Below are 22,005 nucleotides of genomic sequence, written 5' to 3' on the forward strand. Positions count from 1 at the left end.
GTCACGCGGAAGAAGCAGCTTCCCCAAGGGAGGGGGCGTCGGCTTTGGGCCGGGCCCGGCTGGACGCGGTGCCCTGGGGCTGGCGGTCACCCGTGGGGACCCCAAGACTTCCTTGAAGCCGAGGTCTCAAAGGTCCCCTTTGGCCTGGCTACCTAAGGCGAGACCCAGCCCCCATCCCCAGGCCAGAGGGTGAGTGTGTGAGAGTGTGTGTGAGTGTGTTGGTGGGTGAGGGTGAGGTCGGGTTGACTTGGGGCCGGGTGGATACCCAGAGTGGAGGGGGGAGGGTGTGGAGGCCGGGGGTTGGGAAGCTTGAGTGTCCTCTTGCTGTCTCTCTCTCCCTCTTTCTCCGTCTCCCTTACCTGTGGTTTCTAGCTCTTGACCTGTCTCAGTGGCAGGGTGTGTGTGTGTGTGTGTGTGTGTGTGTGTGTGTACCTCCAAACCCAAAGCAACTTTCTATGGAGACAAAGTGAAGGGTAAATGCATTCTTACTCATCTGATATATCCTAAAACACTGGACATGTCTGGACTCAAACTTTCAGGGCCGCCTTCCTGCCACCTCTGGCAAGCATTGATGGTGCAACTGTAATCCTCTAAAGGACCAAAAGTCCTGTACAAGTCCAGACATCTGCTCTGTACAGTCTCTTCCTACAGTACAGAAAAGTATAGAACAGAATGACACATTCTTTGTTAATTGTACAGATGAATCAGCTGCTATCTGCTGCCTAGTCAACATGGTCAACATGAGGAAGTCAAGCAAGAGTTCCAAATCTCTTGAATGTGGTCCTTGGAAATACTTCTGTTCTTAGTTGCTCAGTTGTGCCCAACTTTTATGCTACCCGTGGACTGTGGCCAGTCAGGCTCCTCTGTCCGTGGCATTTCCCAGTCAAGAATACTGGAGTGGTTTGCCATTTCTTTCTCCAGGGGATCTTCCCGACCCAGGGATCAAACCTGAGTCTCCTGCAGGTGGATGCCTTCCCATCTGAGCCACAATACAACTAATTGCCTAGTCAAAATACAAAGAAAAGAGCTAGTGTTCTACTAAGTGGAAAGATGATTTAAGAAACGGAAGCTTTCCTTTGTTGGTATATTTGAATCTTTATTTAGTTTTATTTTATTTTTACGATTAAGGCTACTTGAACAAGGCAATGGAGAAACCCCAGAGTTGAAAAGCAATTGACTTTTTAAAAGAAACATGTGGCAGGTGAAACTTTCTTCATTTTTTAGAGTTGGTTCAATGCAAAATCTTTATTCAACAAATATGACTCTTGTGAACTTTATTTCAAATCTCCACAATGAATCACTAAGGCATCAAGGAAGAAAGGAGTAGAGGTGGAGAAAAAAAGAGCAACCTTTCCCCTTGGCTCCATCTCAACCAGCTGCTTAGTTCCTTCATCTCATGGACTACGATCGGGGATAATCTTGTTTGTCTGATTTTTGTTTGGGGACCGTTTCTAGTCACAGGGCTAGAAACAGTGGAGGGGGTAAGCCCTTCTTTCCATTCCACATCAGACCCAGTGGGCAGTCCAGGCCCTGCCCACTGCATTGAGTCTGTAGCAACAGAATCACCAGTGATGCTGGTTAACAATGCATATTGCTGGAATCCACTCCATTCGCTACTGACTCTTTGAGGTGGTGGTCTGGAACCTCTACCTGGAAACTTTCTTGATGATTCCAAATCACACCAAAGTCTGAGGACTATGGAAGATCTTCACATTTCTGGAAGAGCTGCACACCTCCAGAAGGAACCACAAGACTTGCCTGAAATGGTAAAGTTATAAGTATTGGACTGAAAGTTGGAAGGTCTCCACCTTTGCTATGTAAGTAAAATGATCTTTGTTTGAAATGAAAATGGATAATACTAAAAGTTCACATTGTTCTAGAGCATTAATTTAAAAAAAACCCTGAATTATAGAAATCTGATGTATGAGTTCCTGGAAAGCAAGAACCTATATTTATTGATATGTCTTCATGCCTTAGATCGTCCCTTGAATATAGTGTGCACATCAACAGAAGAAAGAAAAGAACTGAATCCACAAAGATACAAAGAGATCCAAAGTGCTGAGCCAAGTGAAAAGCTGAGGCTTCGCAGAACTTTTCTGTCTTTCACACACTGAATAAATATTGAGCACCTACTATGAGCTAGTAGGCATGCAATATGTTTCTGGAAATAGAATGCTGAGAGAAGAAGAAACACAGTTCCTTCTTTCACTGAGACTAATCTAATGATAAATAACAGGCAGATACTTTGAGAACTTCTATAGGGGCCTCTTCCCTCACCAAAAACTGGGTGTCAGAGAAGGCTTTTCAGACTAATAAATGAGTTGAGATCCATAGGTTGAACCAACGTCAACCAGGGTTGAGATGCAGGAAGAATTTCAGGCAGGTAAAATAGCATCTTGGAAGGCTACGTGACAAGGGAACCTTAGTACATTCAAGAAATGAAAAATGCCCTATGGGATGGAACCAAAAGAGTGCAGAGGGCATTCCAGTGAAAAGAAATCAGAGAAGAAAGGGGGGACCAAGCAATGAAGGGATTTGGTCATATCTTCACTATGATGGGAAAATACAAGAGCAGTTGGAGCAGGGAGGTGATAGAATTGCATCTGCATTTTAAAAAGGTCATCTTGCTCCACATCACTCATGATTGGACAGACTCAACTCCAAACTACAACGAGGTTCCACTTCACATTAGTCAGAATGGTCCTCATGGAAAAGTCTGTAGATAACAAATGCTGGAGAGGATGTGGAGAAAAGGGAACTCGCCTCCACCGTTAGTAGGAATGTGAGTTGGTAGAGCCACTATGGAAAAGAGTATGGAGGTTCCTGAAGGAACTAAAACTAGAAGTACCATATGATTCAGCAGTCCCACTCCCAGGCATATATCTACCAAAAGTATAACTGAACAAGATACATGCACCGTCTGTGCACATATATCTGTGTGTGCGCGCGGGTGCGCGCGAGCTCGGGCGTTCGCCGGCGAGGATGGGTGGGGTGGGGTGGGGGTGAGGCTGGGGCTGGGGCTGGGGCTGGAGCTGGTGCAGCCCCCCAGGATTGCCTGAGGCACGCCAAGGGAGCCCCAGACGGAGACCCGCGGGACGGTCGTCTGGTTTCCTGGAAGCCAAATGCCGGAGGGGCTCGCGGGCCGCGCGGAGGCAACCCAGGTCTGCAGCGGGAGTCAGTGCCCTGGCCACCCACCCCCAGGAGGGGCTGGGGCTGCGGGAGCCCAAGAGTTGGGACGTGGGGCGGGGGCTAAAGGAGAGGGAAGGCAAAGAGCCTACAGCACCCGGTATGCCCAGGCGGTCTCCCACCCAAGTACTAACCAGGCCCGACCCTGCTTAGCTTCGGAGATCAGATGAGATAGGGCGCGTTCAGGGCGCTATCGCCTTAGACAGAGGCTGCTGCCACCGGCCGCCCTAAGAGCCCTGCGCTGCACCTCCCTTTCGCTCTGACCTGCCGGTCAGCCATTCCGTCTACAAGTGATTTTACTCTCTCCCCTTTCTCTCCCTGCTTTCTGAGAGTCTCTCTCCGTCCATACTTGATGGTGTAATGAATGGATGCCTTAGATCATTTTCCCTCAACATTTTTTTCTCTTTATTTTTACATTGATTTCTATGAATTCATCTTCAAGTTTATGGATTATTTCTGCTAGCATCTCAAATGTGCTGTTGAACCTATCAATTTTTCATTTCAATTATTTTAGTTTCAAATCCAGAATTTATGTTAGTTTCCTTTAAAAAAAATAATTTTTAGCTCTTCATTGAGTCTCTCTGTTTGTTGACTTCGTATCATACTGTCATCTAATTCTTCGAACATGGTTCCATTATTTCATTTTGTAGTTATCATTATTTTGATATTTTATCTTTTGACCTTCATACTGAATTTATAAGTGATATACTTATATGAGTTATCAGTGGTATGGTATACAAATGCTTTACTCACCACCATTATAACATTAGAGTTTTCTGAGTTTAACTGTATACTTACCTGTCCCAGCAGGTTGATAAAGAGTCCAAGCCTAAAGCCCCTTTAAGGAGGAGGCAAGCTTGCTTTCTTTTTCACATTCTTTTGCCTAAGACAAGTAGGCATTGTAGGGAGCAGTATCTCAGGTTCAAGGACATTCCTCTTTTTGAGCTTTGGATGTATGTTATAGGAAAGGGTCTGGGCAAAACGCTCACATCCTTGAGATGTTTTTTGTCTATTCTCAGAGGCTAGTTGAGAAGTATATATGGCCCCACTTAAATTAGTGAGCCCCTTCTGATGTCTGTGTCAGAAGCTTTTTCTGTCACCTTCACTTTAAATAAAATATACACAAAGCTCTGAGTGACTGAGACTGTCTTTGGCCCCAGAGTAATATCTTCTTCTTAGACACCATGAATCCAGTGGCATCGGTCACCGTTGACTGCTAGGTTATCATCTTGGGGGCTTGTCCAAGATCTTCAAGACAAGGTAAGAACACTCAGAGTTGAGATTCTTTTGCTCTTTTACTGTGGTCTCTACTTTACTACAGAGAAGGCAATGGCACCCCACTCCAGTACTCTTGCCTGGAAAATCCCATGGGCGGAGGAGCCTGGTAGGCTGCAGTGCATGGGGTCGCTAAGAGTTGGACACGACTGAGTGACTTCACTTTCCCTTTTCACTTTCCTGCATTGGAGAAGGAAAGGGCAATCCACTACAGTACTCTTGCTTGGAGAATCCCAGTGGTGGGGGAGCCTGGTGGGCTGCCAACTCTGGGGTCTCACAGAGTCAGACACGACTGAAGCAACTTAGCAGCAGCAGCAGCAGCTACTTTACTAAATCAGAAGCATGTGGACTGAATTTCTTTTCCCCAGTCAGCTTTTCCTGGTCCCTCTGACCATTTCATATCTGCTTGGGGAATTAAAGTTATTAACCTTGTGTGCCGGATTGTAGACTTTCAAGGGACTTGCAATCCATGCTGTTATTGTGCTTTTCTAGCAAGGCCCCCACTCCAAGTTTTACAGGACACTGCAGACAGGAGCACTTTAGGGAGCTAGCTGGAGCTCTAGCTCCAGGGACATCTCTCAGACTGGAAATCACCATCCTGATCCCACAGACACACAGGCAAGTTCTTGTCATGGCTATGCCTCTGGACTATATGGATTGAGGCATTGCTGGTGAGCATGAGATTCCTGAGGACACAGATTGGGACACCCCAGATTTGGGCAGATTGAAAGTGCATTGGGCTTCTTCCCTTAGTAATGCTAGCTCTTAGCAGAGCAGACAAAGCCCTTCAGTGGCTCTTGTCTCAACTCCTTAGGTATTCTTTTTGTACAGTCTAATGGACAGGAATAAAAAGGATGATGTTGGCACTCCATGAATATGAAAGATTAGTTTTTCCTTGCAGGCGGGCCCTCCATCGCCTCCTTTGTTATTAAATAGACTCATGTGGCCACTCTCAGGAGGATGTCTTGGGTTTTCTGTGCATCCCTTTATGACTTGCCACTTATACTGTTATGAGGAATGTGCGCAGGTACACAGAAGTTGGGTTCTTCCCCTAGTGGTCTTGGCTCGGCAAGCATCCGGAAAACTACTCTGTTCCACCCCAGGTGGTGCCGGAATAAAAGGGAAATCGAACCAAGGTTTTAACGGTGAGGACTTGGACATCAATCTGGGATGCCATCAGGTCTAACCCTGGTGCATCTCCACCATGCCTGGGTGGTAGAACGAGGGGGGTTGGGAGTAGGACACCTTCACCTGTAAGAGACAGGTTAGCTCTGGCCAGGGAAGGAAGCTTAGGTGGAGAATCAGTCTCCAACCCCGTCTAGAGCAGGGGCAGACACCTCTGGTAGAAAAAAGCCATGGCACTGGGCACTGCTTTTTTCTCTCTTACAGATGGGGCCTAACAGTCCAGAACCACCCCCCTTGAATAACATCTTGAAAAACTGGGTTAATTTTGATCCTCAAGGCCTAAAAATCCCTTATATATGGGGTTTCTTTGCTTTAAGAGAAGACCGCACCTGCCCAGAGAGAGAATCCCTGCTGGGACATCTTATCGATCAGTCTACCCCTGTCATCAGAGCCAATTTGAGCACTCTCTGGTTTAAAGTTTAGCTATGAAGCTATGACTACATGAAGGAGAAATGACATTTTGAACCCTGAATGGCCATGTGTATTCTTTAGACTCCGGAGAAAACTAGGTAAAATGGAATCTTTTTGAAATTGCAAAACTGGTTCTTTTTGCACATGTAATTACTAAAAGTTTGACTTGTGAAAATACTCTTTTGGGGAGCTCTGATCCTGCATGAGAAACAGAAACATGCCTGGGGAAAAACCTGAGTTAACTCTTATCATGTCCTTGAGATACACAGCCCACTCTATCTGGGACTCCAGCCATGAGCTGGAACTCAAGCCAAGAAAATAAAAGGGACAAAGAGACATTTTAAACTTCAGGTGGAAAACTGTGAGGTTTCTGTCTGTCCAGATTTGTGTGTGTCTCGGTGTATGTCTCCATCCTTGGAAAAAATTGCTAAAGGCTAAGTGGTTCAATGAGCTCTAAATAATTGGCCTAAAGAGAAGTCAGTGCTTACAAATCAAACAATTCTAAATTCAAGAAAATTAAAGTAAATGAATTTGAGGCTTGTGTGATCTGGGAAATAATCATTACTGAATTGATACATGATATTGATGTTTGTTTATTGATCTAATTAACAGAGGCATTGTGAAGATACTTTTATAAATGATATAACTTTGGGTGATTTATCCTTACCAATCTACAGAATGATGAGGTAAAGTACAAGTCATGGTTTCTGAAGAAAAGTAAGATGTGTGTTTTTAATAAAAAGTAATAAGGAATGGAATTACATTCTATTAAGGGAAAGCAAAGTAAGTCTAAACGTACAGGTGGCTGTCCTCTAAATGGACAAATGAAGTGATGAATACAGAAAGTGTAACCAGGTGTGTTGCAAGTGAAAGAAGAGTTTTGTGCATGCTACAAGTTTGTTAAGACATTAAACTGCCTTTGAAGTCTTATTGTTACTATGACTAAGTGAATAACTATTGTTTCACAGTGAATATAAGCTGTTACCAAACTGGAATTTGGTTTTCTCTCACTGATTAAAAGAACAAAGTTTTCTTGGAATGTGGCTTTTGAGAACAGACTACAGCACATATGAACAAAGCTCATTCTGCTTCTACAAAAGTTAACACGTCTTCAGGGAATTTAAAATGGATTAAAAATATCCATAAACCAAAGAGTTGGGGCTATGAGAGGTCCAAGATGGCCACTTGGCTTTTCCTGGCTCCCTGACAAACCTCATTTTTATTTGATAATGCCTTTCCTGGCTTCAGGATTAATATCTCAGAATAGAAAAAAAATGGTTAAAAGGTGCTTTCCACAATCTCCAGTGATCAGGGCACCCACTTTGCTGGGCAGGTCATACAGACGTTCACAAAAACTTCATGAGTCTCTTCGAGACTATTGCTTTCACTGATGTCCTTGGTCATTGGGCAAGGACAGCAGAACAAAGGGATCAATTGCATGGGATGGAGTAGACTGCTAAATATGACCACAATTTTCACGACTTTTTGTCTGACATATTGTTGACTTTTACTCTGTGTTTTCAGATATAAAGAAGCACTTCTCCTCGAGTTCCTGATCGTTTAAAACAATCTAGTGATTTACTCCTATGGGTAAAATTATTCCTTTTTTCTCTCTGCCTCATCCCTCCAGAAACTGGAGACACTTGGGTTCTGAACAGCCTTATCAGGTAAATAAAAAGACTGTCTGCCAACATATACAGAAATCTCAACGTATACCGGGGAGCTCTAAAAGAAAAATCCACCTAACTGATGTCAGGCCTATGGCATCTATTATGTTTCACTGAACATTAAGTTCCAGTTTTTTTAATTAAGGTCTGTATTTACTAAGACTCACTCCTTAGATAGTTCCTTGTGGTTATGTTACATTGCTAAGAGGTTTAATTAAGTTGTTAAAAAGGACATTCTGAGTTTGTTTCTAAAGCTTATCTCAATAACCAGTCTTTGAATAAAGATCAGATGCTCAGGATCTACAAGCAGGATATCAACAGCAAGCTATAGTCATTTAGCAAACTAAGTCAGATGACATGGAGATGTCACTGGGCTACACCTAATAGAAGTTCTTGACTTAACTTCTTATGATTCTACTATTACTGCTATTGTTTTCGATATTGCCTGTTTCAAGAAGTGTTGTTCCTTACATTATCAAGTGTGTGACTGAGCCACTAAGTGAGTCACTGTATGACTTAGCTGTAAAAAGAAGAGAAGTGAAAAGCAAAGGAGATAAGGAAAGATATAAGCATCTGAATGCAGAGTTCCAAAGAACAGCAAGGAGAGATAAGCAAGCCTTCCTCAGAGATCAATGCAAAGAAATAGAGGAAAACAACAGAATGGGAAAGACTAGAGATCTCTTCAAGAAAATTAGAGATACCAAGGGGACATTTCATGCAAAGATGGGCTCGATAAAGGACAGAAATGGTATGGACCTAACAGAAGCAGCAGATATTAAGAAGAGGTGGCAAGAATACATAGAAGAACTGTACAGAAAAGATCTTCACGACCCAGATAATCACGACGGAGTGATCACTGACCTCGAGCCAGACATCCTGGAATGTGAAGTCAAGTGGGCCTTAGAAAGCATCACTACGAACAAAGCTAGTGGAGGTGATGGAGTTCCAGAGGAGCTATTTCAACTCCTGAAAGATGATGCTGTGAAAGTGCTGCACTGAATATGCCAGCAAATTTGGAAAACTCAGCAGTGGCCACAGGACTGGAAAAGGTCAGTTTTCATTCCAGTCCCAAAGAAAGCAATGCCAAAGAATGCTCAAACTACTGCACAATTGCACTCATCTCACATGCTAGTAAAGTAATGCTCAAAATTCTCCAAGCCAGGCTTCAGCAATACACGAACCGTGAACTTCCAGATGTTCAAGCTGGTTTTAGAAAAGGCAGAGGAACCAGAGATCAAATTGCCAACATCTGCTGGATCATGGAAAAAGCAAGAGAGTTCCAGAAAAACATCTATTTCTGCTTTATTGACTATGCCAAAGCCTTTGACTGCATGGATCACAATGAACTGTATAAAATTCTGAAAGAGATGGGAATACCAGAACCCCTGACCTGCCTCTTGAGAAATCTGTATGCAGGTCAGGAAGCAACAGTTAGAACTGGATATGGAAAAACAGACTGGTTCCAAATAGGAAAAGGAGTACATCAAGGCTGTATATTGTCACCCTGCTTATTTAATTTCTATGCAGAGTACATCATGAGAAATGCTGGACTGGAAGAAACACAAGCTGGAATCAAGATTGCCGGGATAATATCAGTAACCTCAGATATGCAGATGACACTACCCTTATGGCAGAAAGTGAAGAGGAAATAAAAAGCCTCTTGATGAGAGTGAAAGTGGAGAGTGAAAAAGTTGGCTTAAAGCTCGACACGCAGAAAACGAAGATCACGGCATCTGCACCCATCACTTCATGGGAAATAGATGGGGAAATAGTGGAAACAGTATCAGACTTTATTTTGGGGGGCTCCAAAATCACTGCAGATGGTGACTGCAGCCATGAAATTAAAAGACGCTTACTCCTTGGAAGAAAAGTTATGAACAACCTAGATAGCATATTCAAAAGCAGAGACATTACTTTGCCAACAAAAGTCCGTCTAGTCAAGGCTATGGTTTTTCCTGTAGTCATGTATGGATGTGAGAGTTGGACCATGAAGAAGGCTGAGCACCGAAGAAGTGATGCTTTTGAACTGTGGTGTTGGAGAAGACTCCTGAGAGTCCCTTGGACTGCAAGGAGATCCAACCAGTCCATTCTGAAGGAGATCAGCCCTGGGATTTCTTTGGAAGGAATGATGCTAAAGCTGAAACTCCAGTACTTTGGCCACCTCATGCAAAGAGTTGACTCTTTGGAAAAGACTCCGATGCTGGGAGGGATTGGGGGCAAGAGGAGAAGGGGACGACAGAGGATGAGATGGCTGGATGGCATGACTGACTCGATGGACATGAGTCTAAGTGAAGTCCAGGAGTTGGTGATGGACAGGGAGGCCTGGCGTGCTGCGATTCATGGGGTCACGAAGAGTCGGACAGGACTGAGCGACTGAACTGAACTGAACCGACATAACATAAGAAATCCCCACGTAATAGGAATTAAAATCAGTATATGAGTTTTCTCATACAGTGTGATTTACTAGCAAAAAGCAACCACCACCCCACAACCTGAACTGCTCATGAATCCAGACTGAATGAGGCAGTCAGAATAATGTCTTATTTTAAGCCTCATTCCGAGAGAGAGAGATTTGTATGAATGATGTCTCTGTGAAATGAAGCAATATATTCTGGCCTCTTTATTTCCTAGTACTTGTACTTATTAAAAAGAGAGATAAGAATGGCATATATTGTAAGCATCTTTTTAAAAAATTCCTCACCCAAAATATCTGGTATTAAACTCTGTAGTTCGTGGCTGAAGGTCATGGATTATGGTTTATGCTTAATTTACACATGAAGGCAGAACTGAGGTCTCTATGGAAGACTATTAAACACTATAAGCAAACACAGAGATGGGGATATTGAAAAATATCAGTTATTACCAGATATTTGCAACTATCTGGGAAGATGAATGGATGATCTTTATGAAAATGTAACTCCAAACAACTGATCCACTTGAGGAGATAATTCAATTGGGAAAATAAGTAAGATTTGGTTAATTTACATTATTTACTACATATTCATTCAGTTACTTTGATAACTTTTGCCTCCTTAAGATTATTATTTACAATTCTGAAGCACCATTCTTTTTTGACATTTAAATATGAAGCAAAATATGAAAATAATATTTGCAAAGTATCTTGCAAGTACAAAAATAAGACACATATATATTCAGTTCAGTTCAGTCCCTCAGTCGTGTCTGACTCTTTGAGACCCCATCGACTGCAGCAAACCAGGCCTCCCTGTCCATCACCAATTCCCGGAGTCCACCCAAACCCATGTCCATTGAGTCAGTGATGCCATCCAGCCATCTCATCCTCTGTTGTCCCCTTCTCCTCGTCCCCTCAACCTTTCCAAGCATCAGGGTCTTTTCAAATGCGTCAGCTCTTCTCATCAGGTGGCCAAAGTGTTGGAGTTTTAGCTTCAACATCAGTCCTTCCAATGAACACCCAGGACTGATCTCCTTTGGGATGTACTGGTTGGATCTCCTTGTAGTCCAAGGGACATTCAAGAGTCTTCTCCAACACCACAGTTCAAATGCATCAATTCTTCGGCCCTCAGCTTTCTTTAGAGTCCAACTCTCACATCCATACATGACTGATGGAAAAACTATAGCTTTGACTAGACAGATCTTTGTTGCTAGTAAAGTAATGCTCAAAATTCTCCAAGCCAGGCTTCAGCAATACGTGCACCATGAACTTCCAGATGTTCAAGCTGGTTTTAGAAAAGGCAGAGGAACCAGAAATCAAATTGCCAACATCTGCTGGATCATCGAAAAAGCAAGAGAGTTCCAGAAAAAACTTCTATTTCTGCTTTCTTGACTATGCCATAGCCTTTGACTGTGTGGACCACAATAAACTGTGGAAAATTCTGAAGGAGACACACACATAATATAGCCAAATATTAATATGGCCTATCTTTGTGTGGAGAACAGTTAACAACATTTTTATGACATATTAATAATATGATTCTTTAAAATTCATAATCTTTCCTATTAATTCTAAAAAATATTACATTATTTGAGAGAGAAACATTAGAAAATATCCTATTACCTAAAATAAATCTATAGTATTAAATATAGTTTAACTCATTATATAGAATACAAATCTATACTATCAATAGTTACATTTTATATCCAAAACTATGCACATTTTCATAAGAAAATGCAGCAATCTTAAAAATGTATTTCAAACAAAATGTATACTTTGTACTAGAAAATCATGAAAATCCTATAGGTATGGGTGTATACACATTAGACTTCCCTGGTAGCTCACCTGGTAAAGAATCCATCTGCAATGCAGGAGACCTCTGGTTGATTCCTGGGTCAGGAAAATCCCCTGGAGAAGAGATAGGCTACCCACTCCAGTATACTTGGGCTTCCCTGATGGCTCAGTTGGTAAAGAGTCTGCCTGCAGTATGGGAGACCTGGGTTCAGTCCCTGGCTTGGGAAGATCCCCTGGAGGAGAACATGGCAACCCACTCTGATATTTGTGCCTGGAGAATCCCCATGGACAGAGACGCCTGGTGGGCTACAGTCCATGTGGCCACAGAGTCAGAAACACCTAAGCACAACAGCAGAATATATATATATATATATATATTCCCATCACTGAGTCTGATCTATATTTTGTCAAATATTATTTTAGGATTATTCTACACTTGAAATTAGATACGAAGTGAAAGTCTTTTACTTTGAGATAAATCATCTATTTTGAGGAACTAAAGGATTTATATTTTCTTCTTTTTTGTAGCAAAGTCAGTTGTGGTTTATTTATTCCTTGATCATGTATACTTAATGTCAAACCCAGTTAAAATAGCAAGAGTTTGTATGTATGTGTATGTATATATATATATATATATAAACACATATATTTTCCCCAATACTTACAATGTTACTTCACAAACAGATCACACAGTGACTTGCTTTTCAGACTGTAAGACTTGCCATGTAGACTATAAGGCTGGACTTTACACTATGTTGTATTTAGATCTATATATTCTTTTCACTTAAGTAAAATAATCGCAGTTCACAAATACACACAAAAAGATCTCTAGGTACTTGATTAAAAGAAATCTAGAGTTGTAGGATACGAGGCTAGGTATATAGTTCTGAAAGGAGTTTGCAGTATGTGATTGTTCTTATTTTCCTATAACTGCCTTTTTGTTTTTGTTTAGTCGCTGAATCATGTCCAGCTGTTTTGCATCCCCATGGGCTGTAGCCCACCAGATTCCTCTCTCCATGGGATTTCCCAGGCAAAAACACTGGAGTGGGTAGCCATTTCCTTCTCCAGAGGATCTTCCTGGCCCAAGGAGTGAACCTGTGTCTCCTGCATTAGCAGGTGGATTCTTCAACTGTCTTTTACCTTTTAACATATTATTACCTTTTATACCTTGAGGCCAAGTATTTTGAGAGCGAAGTCTCCCCCAGGTTTAGCCTTCAATACAGGTAGGATCACTCTCCCTCCAGATTTTTCAGTGAGTTTTCACTCTGTAAAAAGTTTTCTTTTCTTTTCTTTTTTTTTTTTTTAAACAAAGGGGATTATTAGTGAAAAGTGAAATCAAGGAAAACACATTGAGAGGAAAATAAAGAAGGAACCACTGAAGGCAAGCTGTTGTTGGAGGCTTGGCTTTTACACAGTCTGACTGATTTTCCCATTAGCAGGAGAGAATCAGCAACAGAGGGAGTGATGAGAAGACAGTCACTGGCGTCAGATGAATAGCCTTCAGATCATTAAGTTCCCTTCCCAGAATCTTTCATTGCACCAAACTCTTCTTATGGAATTTTTCATCTCCATGTTTCTAAGTGTGTAGATAAGCAGGTTGAGCATGGGGACAATAATTGTGTAGAAGAGCGTAAACACTTTATCTTCTGGTAATGTTGTGGCAGGTCTAATGTAAACAAAGATGACAGGTGTGAAAAAGAGGATCACGGACTGTGATGTGGGAACTACAGGTGGAAAGTGCTTTATGGTGGCTTTCTGCAGAATATGTGCTCACATTATACAGAATCAAAATGTAGGAGGCCATCAAAACCACAAAGAGCACCAGTCCCATCAAGCCAGAATTGGCAATGACAAAAAAGCCAATTTTGTGAGTATCAGTGCAGGCTAGTTTCAACAAAAGATATGCATCACGGAAATAGTGATCTATTTCACTGGGGCCACAGAAAGGTCAAACAATCACAAGAAGAAAGAGACCAAGAGAATGAAGAAGTCCCCCTGCACACGATGCTATGAGAATTGAGTGACGTTTTTGCCTGTTCATGGTGATGGTGTCGTGGAGAGGTTTGCTGACGGCCACATAGCAGTCACAGGCCATCCCTGTGAGGATGAAGACCTCAATCCCCCCTCAAAGAAGTGGGTGGTGAAAAGCTGTGTCATGCAGTTTTTATAGGAAATGGCCTTTTTCTCCATCAGTAAGTCAGTCATGAGTTTGGGTGTCACAGTGGAGGTGTAGAAGAGGTCTGAGAGTGCAAGGCAGTTAAGGAAGAAGTACATGGGCTGGGTGATTAGCTGACTGCATGTAATAGAAATCACAATGATCAAATTCCCCAGCCAAATAGCCAGGTAACAGAATAAGAAAAATAAAAAGCAGAGGATCTGGACTTTCTTGTCCATAGAAAGTTCTAAGAGGATAAATTCAGTAACATTATTTCTATCTTCCATGATCTGATGTTCAAGAAAGTGATCTGAAATGACAAAACCAATGAAACGAATCATTGATGAGAAAATGGAAACCTAATATCTACTTTAAATGGCACCAATGCCTTTTAAAGACAAGTTATTTTGAGACCCACTGAAACCATTTTCATTTAATACGAGTCTTTGACTATCTAGTACTAATATTCTTCTATGAGCTAAGAATACAGTGATAAATTAGACAAAGTTCCAGTTTTTATATAATTTAAATTATTTTGTGAGGAAGCAAGGAATTATATTTATCAAGAATTTTAAAAAAAGAGATAATCTTAATGGTGTTAAGTAGGGTGACATATAATGTGCCAATTTAGGATGTAAAATAGAGGTAACTATAGAATTTGCTTGATTAAGTGGTTTCTAATGAAATCACAAAATTGGTGTAGGGTTTGTGGGTGGGTTTTGCAGTGCTGGCACAGATTCAATGTTAAATAAATATCAATTAAATAAAAATCTGGAAAGTGAACAATGTGCTATAATTTTGAAGGAATAATACAATAAATAATCATCCTTTAGTCAGGTAATTCATGATAAAACTGAAGAACAAATCATTTTTATGAGTGGACTCATAATCCTTTTTGACTTTTAAGTTAGTTAAGTTGCTCAGTAGTATCTGATTCTTTGCGACCCCGTGGACTGTAGACCACCAGGCTCCTCCATCCATGGGATTCTCCGGGCAAGAATACTGGAGTGGGTTGCCATTTCCTTCTCCAGGGGATCTTTCTGACTCAGGGATCAAACCCAGGTCTTCTGCATTGCAGGCAGATGCTTTAACCTCTGAGCCACCAGGGAACCCCTTTTGACTTTTAAGTGGAAATAATTCCTTCATGTGAAATACTCCATGAAACTTTCGTATTTCTTAAACAATATTTGAAGCATCTCTAGGTTAATACATTGACAACTATGCTTTTCCTGTTTGTCTATATTTCTCTTGCAAGATTATTTCCTCTTTCAAAATAAATTAACATTCAGAAGTTATTTGAGTTCCATCTTATCAGACTGTAATTATAGTTGCCTAGTTTGGAAACAATATACTGAGAAATGGGCTCCACTAATTCCAAATTAGTTCCCCTAAACACAATGCAATAAACAAGATGGAGCACTTCTTCCCGTAATTTCTTAGAGAATTCACCCACACAGTCTGCATGTGGAGTAGAGTTCCCTTTGGTCCACATCTTCCCTAGCATTTGTTATTGATAGACTTTGCAATGCGGACCATTTGGATTCGAGGAAGTGGTCCCTCCTTGTAATTTGCAGTTGAGTCGCTCCAATCATTAGTGTTATGGAGCAAGATGAACTTTTGGAAATGCAGATGTAATTCTATCACCTCCCTGCCACAACTGCTCTTGGATTTTCCTATCATATTGAGTATATGATCACATCCCTTCATTGCTTGTCCCCGAAGTTTGTCTCTGATGTCTTTTCACTGGAATGCCCTCTGCACTCTGGCTTCCATCCCATAGGGCATTTTTCATTTCTAGAATGTCCTAGGTTTCCCTGGTCACATAGCCTTCCAAGATGCTATTTTCCCTGCGTGAAATTCTTCCTGCATCTTAACCCTGGTTGACGTAGGTTCAACCTACGGATCTCAAATCAATTGTTACTCTGAAAAGCCTTTGCTGACACCCAGGTTTTGGTGAGGGAAGAGGTCCCACTATAAGTTTTCAAAGGATCTGGCTGTGATGTATCATTAAATTCCTCTCAGTGAAAGCAGGAACTCTGTGTCTTCTTCTCTCCACATTCTATTTCCAGAAATTTATTACACGCCTCCTAGCTCATCGTAGGTGCTCAGTATTTACTTAGTGTGTGAAAGACAGAAAAGATCTTGGAGGCCTCAAGGTGTCACTTGGCTCGGCACTTTTGATCTCCTTGTATATTTGGCGATTGAATTCTTTCTTTCCTGGGTTGATGTGTACACTATAATCAAGGCAAAATATAAGGCATTAATACATATCCATAAATATAGTTTCTTGCTTTCAAGGAACTTGTACAGCAGATTTCTACAAGTTAGGGCTTTTCAAATGCTCTAGAAGTATGTGAACGTTCAGTATGATTCATTTTCACTTCAAAGAAAAATCGTTGGACTTCCATAGCAAAGGTGGAGACCTTCCAACGTTTAGTCCAATACTTATACCTTGACCATTTCAGGCAAGTCTTGTGGTTCCTTCTGGAGGTGTGTGGCACTTGCAGAAATGTGAAGATTTTCCAACGTCCTCAGACTTTGCTGTCATTTGCAATCATCAAGAAAGCTTCCAGGTCTCCCACCACACACAGTCAGTAGCCAACGGAGTGGATTCCAAGAATATGCGTTGTTAACCAGCATCACCGTTGATACTGTTGCTGCACACTCAATGCAGTGGGCAGGGCCAGTATTGTCCACTGGGTCTCATGTGGAAAGGAAAGAAGGGCTTCCCCCACCCCCACAGAGCCCAACACCCCCACCCTCTGTTCACAGCCTTGTGACTAGAAACGGTCCCCAAAACAAGAATCAGACAAACCAGAGAAGCCCAGATGATAGTCCTTGAGATGAAGGAACTAAGCAGCTGGTTGAGATGGCACCAAGGGGAAAGGTTGCTCTTTTTGTCTGCCCCTCTACTCCTTTCTTCCTGGACGCCTTAGGGGTTCGTCATGGAGATTTGAAATAAAGTTCACAAAAGTCACATGTGTTGAATCAAGATTTTGCATTTAACTATCTCTCAAAAAGGAAGAGAGTTTCACCTGCACATGTTTCTTTCAAAAACGTCAACTGCTTTTCAATTCTGGGGTTTCTCTCTTGCCTTGTTCAAGTAGCCTTAAGAGTAAAAATCAACGAAAACTACATAAAGATTCAAAGATACCAGCAAAGGACAGCTTCTGTTTCTGAAATCATCTTTCCATTTATTAGAACACGAGCTCCATTCTTTGTATTTGGCCTAGGGAATTAGCAATGTCCTTGTTCAGATGGCAAGGCATCCGCCCACAGGAGACTGGGGTTTGGTCCCTGGGTCAGGAAGATCCCCCCCCCCCCCCGCCCCGCCCCGGAGAAGGAAATGGCAACCCACTCCAGTATCCTCGCCTGGGAAATGCCACGGACAGAGGAGCCTGATGGGCCGCAGTCCATGGGTCGTATCAAAGTTGGGCTCAACCCAGCAACTACGAACAGAAGTATTTCCAAAGACCACACTCAAGTGTGTGTGTGTGTGTGTGTGTGTGTGTGTGTGTGTGTGTATCTCCTCTCGCCATCTTGGAGTCTGTCTCGGAATCTTCATGTATTTCTGCCTCTGCCTCTGTATCTCCTGACAGCCGGCCGCCGGCCCGTTCGTCTGGCCCTGGCCTCTGCCAGGTGCTCTGCCTTTGGCTGAGGAGCTTGTGCAGGCCAGCTGTCTCCCTTGGCGTGGGTGCGTGCGAGTGTCTGTGTGTCTGTCTGTGTGCCTGCCTGTGGCTCGTCTACTCTCTCAGGAAGGTCGAGTGCTTGGGGGGCGGCGTGGGGGCAAAAGGGGGCCTCGGTAGTGCGAAGGGGCGGGGCTGAGGCGCTCTGGTCGACCGTGCCTCCGTGGCTTCCGATGGGTTTGGGCACCAGGCAGGTGCCGGGCAAGTTGGGCACTCAAGTTTCGCTGCGCCTAGGCCCGCAGGATGTTCAGAGGTCCCTGGGCCACGGGGGTTGGGAGGCGGCGGGCCCCAAAGACCGACACCTCCGGGGCCGCGCGGGCCTGAGCAGCGAATGGGATCGGGGGGAGGCCCCGCTCAGCGAGCGCGTCCAGGTCTGGAGTGGCCAGGGGTGGGAGGGCGCCGAGACCTCCGCACCCCTCAGTCCACCCCCCAGGCCCTGCTCGCAGGCACGCATGCCCTCCCGGTCACTGGGTGGTCCTGGAAGCCCTTTGGGCCCCCGGGCCCGGCCAGGCGCTTGCTGGTCTGGTATTGGCGGTGTTCGGGGGGCGGGCCGGCGTCAGCAGGCTGGAGTCTGGTCGCGGGTCATGCGGCTCAAATACAGCACGCCCCCCAAAGAGAGGTGCGGCCCATTGGCCCGACCTGCAGGTCGGAGCGAAAGGGAGGCGAAGTGCAAGGCTCTTAAGGCGCCCCGCGCCAACTGCTTCAGTCTCCGGACATATCAGCCTGAAGGCGCCGGATCTTGTCTGCTCTCAGAAGCTAAGCAGGGTCGGGCCTGGTTAGTATCTTGGATGGGAGACCACCTGGGAATCCCGGGTGCTGGAGGCTTTTTGCCTACCAAAAGAGGTCCTTTAGCCCCACCCCCTCCCACCCCCCACCCCCCCCCCCCGCGTCCCAATTCTTGGATCCCCCCCCGCAGCCCCAGCCCCTCCCAGGGCGGGGGGAGTGGGTGGCCCAGGCCCCGGCTCCCGCTGCAGACCTGGGTTGCCTCCACGCTGCCCGCGAGCCCCTCCGCATTCCCATTCGACTTCCAGGACACCAGAGGACAGGCAGTCCCTTCTCCATCTGGGGCTCCTTTGGCTTGCCTCAGGCAATCCCGGGGCTTGCACCGACTCCAGCCATAGCCCCAGCCCCCGCCCCACCCCCTGCCTCGCAGGCGATCGCGTGCGCAGGCACAGATAGATGTGCCCAAACGGGGCATCTATCTTGTTCACTTATACTGTGGGTGGATCTATGCTTGGGAGTCGGACTGCTGAACCATAGGCTACTTCTACTTTTAGTTCCTTCGGGAACCTCCATATTCTTGTCCATACCGGCTCCACCAACTCGCATTCCTACTCACCATGGAGGAGAGTTCCCTTTGCTCCACATCTTCTCCAGCATTTGTTATTGACAGACATTGCAGTGAGGCCCAATCGGACTCATGTGAAGTGGTCCCTCCTTGGAGTTTGGAGTTGAGTCTCTCCAGTCATTAGTGATGTGGAGCAAGATGACCTTTTGGAAATGCAGATGCAATTCTGTCACCTCCCTGCTCCAACGGCTCTCGTATTTTCCCATCATATTGAAGATACGACCACTTCCCTTCAGGCTTGCTCCTCACGTTCTTCTCTGATGTCTTTTGCTTGGAATGCCCTCTGCACTCTTTGGCTTCCATCCTACAGGGCATTTTTCATTTCTTGAATGTCCTAAGTTTCCCTGGTCACATAGCCTTCCAAGATGCTATTTTCCCTGCGTGAAATTCTTCCTGCATCTCAACCCTGGTTTACCTAGGTTCACCCTATGGACCTCAATGCAATGGTTCCTCTGAAAAGCCTTCCATGACACCCAGGTTTTGGTGAAGGAAGAGGCCCCTCTATAATTCTCACAGGATCTGCCTGTGATGTATCATTAGAGTCGTCTCAGTGAAAGCAGGAACTCTGTGTCTTCTTCTCTCCACATTCTATTTCCAGAAACTTATTACTTGCCTCCTAGCTGTTCGTAGGTGCTCAGTATTTACTTAGTGTGTGAAAGATAGAAAAGCTCTGGGAAGCCTCAAGGTGTCACTTTTGATCTCTTTGTATATTTGTCGATTCAATTCTTTCCTTTCCTGGGTTGATGTGTACACTATATTCGAGGCACAATCTACGGCATGAAGACACATCCATAAATATAGGTTCTTGCTTTCAAGGAACTCGTACAGCACATTTCTACAAGGTGGGGATTTTCAAATGCTCTAGAAGAATGTGAACGTTCAGTATGCTCCATTTTCATTTCAAAGAAAGATCGTTTGACTTCCATAGCAAAGGTGGAGACCTTCCAACGTTTAGTCCAATACTTATACCTTGACCATTTCTGGCAAGTCTTGTGGTTCCTTCTGGAGGTGTGTGGCTCTTGCAGAAATGTGAAGGTCTTCCATCGTCCTCAGACTTCGGTGTCATTTGCAATCATCAAGACAGCTTCCAGGTGTAGGTTCCAGACCACCACCACACACAGTCATTAGCCAACGGAGTGGATTCCAGGAATATGGGTTGTTAACCAGCATCACCGTTGATACTGTTGCTGCACACTCAATGCAGTGGGCAGGGCCTGGATTATCCACTGGGTCTCATGTGGAATGAAGAGAAGGGTTTTCCACACACACACACACACACCACCCCCTCTGTTGACAGCCTTGTGACTAGAAACGGTCCTGAAACAAGAATCAGACAAACCAGAGAAGCCCAGATGGTAGTCCTTGAGATGAAGGAACTAAGCAGCTGGTTGAGATGGCACCAAGGGGAAAGGTTGCACTTTCTGTCTGCCCCTCTAGTCCTTTCTTCCTGGACGCCTTAGGGGTTCATCATGGAGATTTGAAATAAAGTTCACAAAAGTCATATGTGTTGAATCAAGATTTTGCATTTAACCATCTCTCAAAAAGGAAGAGAGCTTCGCCTGCACATGTTTCTTTCAAAAACGCCAGTTGCTTTTCAATTCTGGGGTTTCTCTCTTGCCTTGTTCCAGTAGCCTTAAGAGTAAAAATCAACAAAAACCACATAAAGATTGACAGATACCAACAAAGGACAGCTTCTGTTTCTGAAATCACCTTTCCATTTAGTAGAACACGAGCTCTATTCTTTGTATTTGGCCTAGGGAATTAGCAATGTCCTGGTTCAGATGGCAAGGCATCCGCCCGCAGGAGACTCGGGTTTGATCCCTGGGTCGGGAAGATCCCCTGGAGAAGGAAATGCCAACCCACTCCAGTATTCTTGCCTGGGAAATGCCACGGACAGAGGAGCCTGATGGGCCGCAGTCCATGGGTCGTATCAAAGTTGGGCTCAACCCAGCAACTACGAACAGAAGTATTTCCAAAGACCACACTCAAGTGTGTGTGTGTGTGTGTGTGTGTGTGTGTGTATCTCCTCTCACCATCTTGGAGTCTGTCTCGGAATCTTCGTGTATTTCTGCCTCTGTATCTCCTGACAGCCGGCCGCCGGCCCGTTCGTCTGGCCCCGGCCTCTGCCAGGTGCTCTGCCTCTGGCTGAGGAGCTTGCGCAGGCCAGCTGTCTCCCTTGGCATGGGTGCGTGCGAGTGTCTGTGTGTCTGTCTGTGTGCCTGCCTGTGGCTCATCTGCTCTCTCAGGAAGGTCGAGTGCTTGGCGGGCAGCGTGGGGGCAAAGGGGGGCCTCGGTAGTGCGAAGGGGCGGGGCTGACGCACTCCAGTGGACTGCGCCTGCATGGCTCCAGGTGTGTTTGAGCACCAGGCAGGTGCCCGGCAAGATGGGCGCTCAAGATTCATTGCGCCTACTCCCGAAGGAGGTTTAGAGTCCAGCGGGCCGCGGGAGTCAGGTCACGGCAGGTCCCGAAGATCGACACCTCTAGGGCGGCGTGGCCCTGATCAGAGAAACGGATCGGGGGCAGGCCCTGCTCAGCGAACGCAGCCAGGCTTGGAGTGGCTGGGGGTGGGAATGCGCCAAGACCTCCGCACCCCTCAGCCTACTCCCCAGGTCCCACGCGCAAACACGCCCACCCTCCCAGTCACTGGGATGTCCTGGAAGCCCTTCGGGCCCCTGGGCCTGGCCTGGCGATTCCTAGTCTGGTTTTGGCGGTGTTTGGTGGCGGGCTGGCATCAGCAAGGTGGTGTCCTTTCACAGGTCGTGCACCTCAAGTACAGCACGCCCCCCAAGGAGAGGTGCGGCCTGTTGGCCTGACCTGCAGATCAGAGTGAAAGGGTGGCGAAGAGCAAGGCTCTTAGGGCGCCCCACAGCAACCGCCTCTGTCTGGC

The 22,005-nt window shown here is 44.8% G+C and overlaps 3 pseudogenes; 1 reads left to right on the forward strand and 2 right to left on the reverse strand.

The window, feature by feature from the left end:
- Window positions 1-3,271: 3,271 nt before the first annotated feature.
- On the reverse strand, window positions 3,272-3,390 carry LOC139178388 (5S ribosomal RNA; annotated as a pseudogene).
- A 9,807-nt stretch (window positions 3,391-13,197) lies between these two features.
- LOC139178151 (olfactory receptor 4P4-like) lies at window positions 13,198-15,183 on the reverse strand (annotated as a pseudogene).
- Window positions 15,184-18,474: 3,291 nt separating this feature from the next.
- Window positions 18,475-18,594, forward strand: LOC139178410 (5S ribosomal RNA; annotated as a pseudogene).
- Window positions 18,595-22,005: the final 3,411 nt, after the last annotated feature.

Source organism: Bos indicus, chromosome 21 (assembly GCF_029378745.1).
Source record: "Bos indicus isolate NIAB-ARS_2022 breed Sahiwal x Tharparkar chromosome 21, NIAB-ARS_B.indTharparkar_mat_pri_1.0, whole genome shotgun sequence".
NCBI classification, from domain to species: Eukaryota; Metazoa; Chordata; class Mammalia; order Artiodactyla; family Bovidae; genus Bos; species Bos indicus.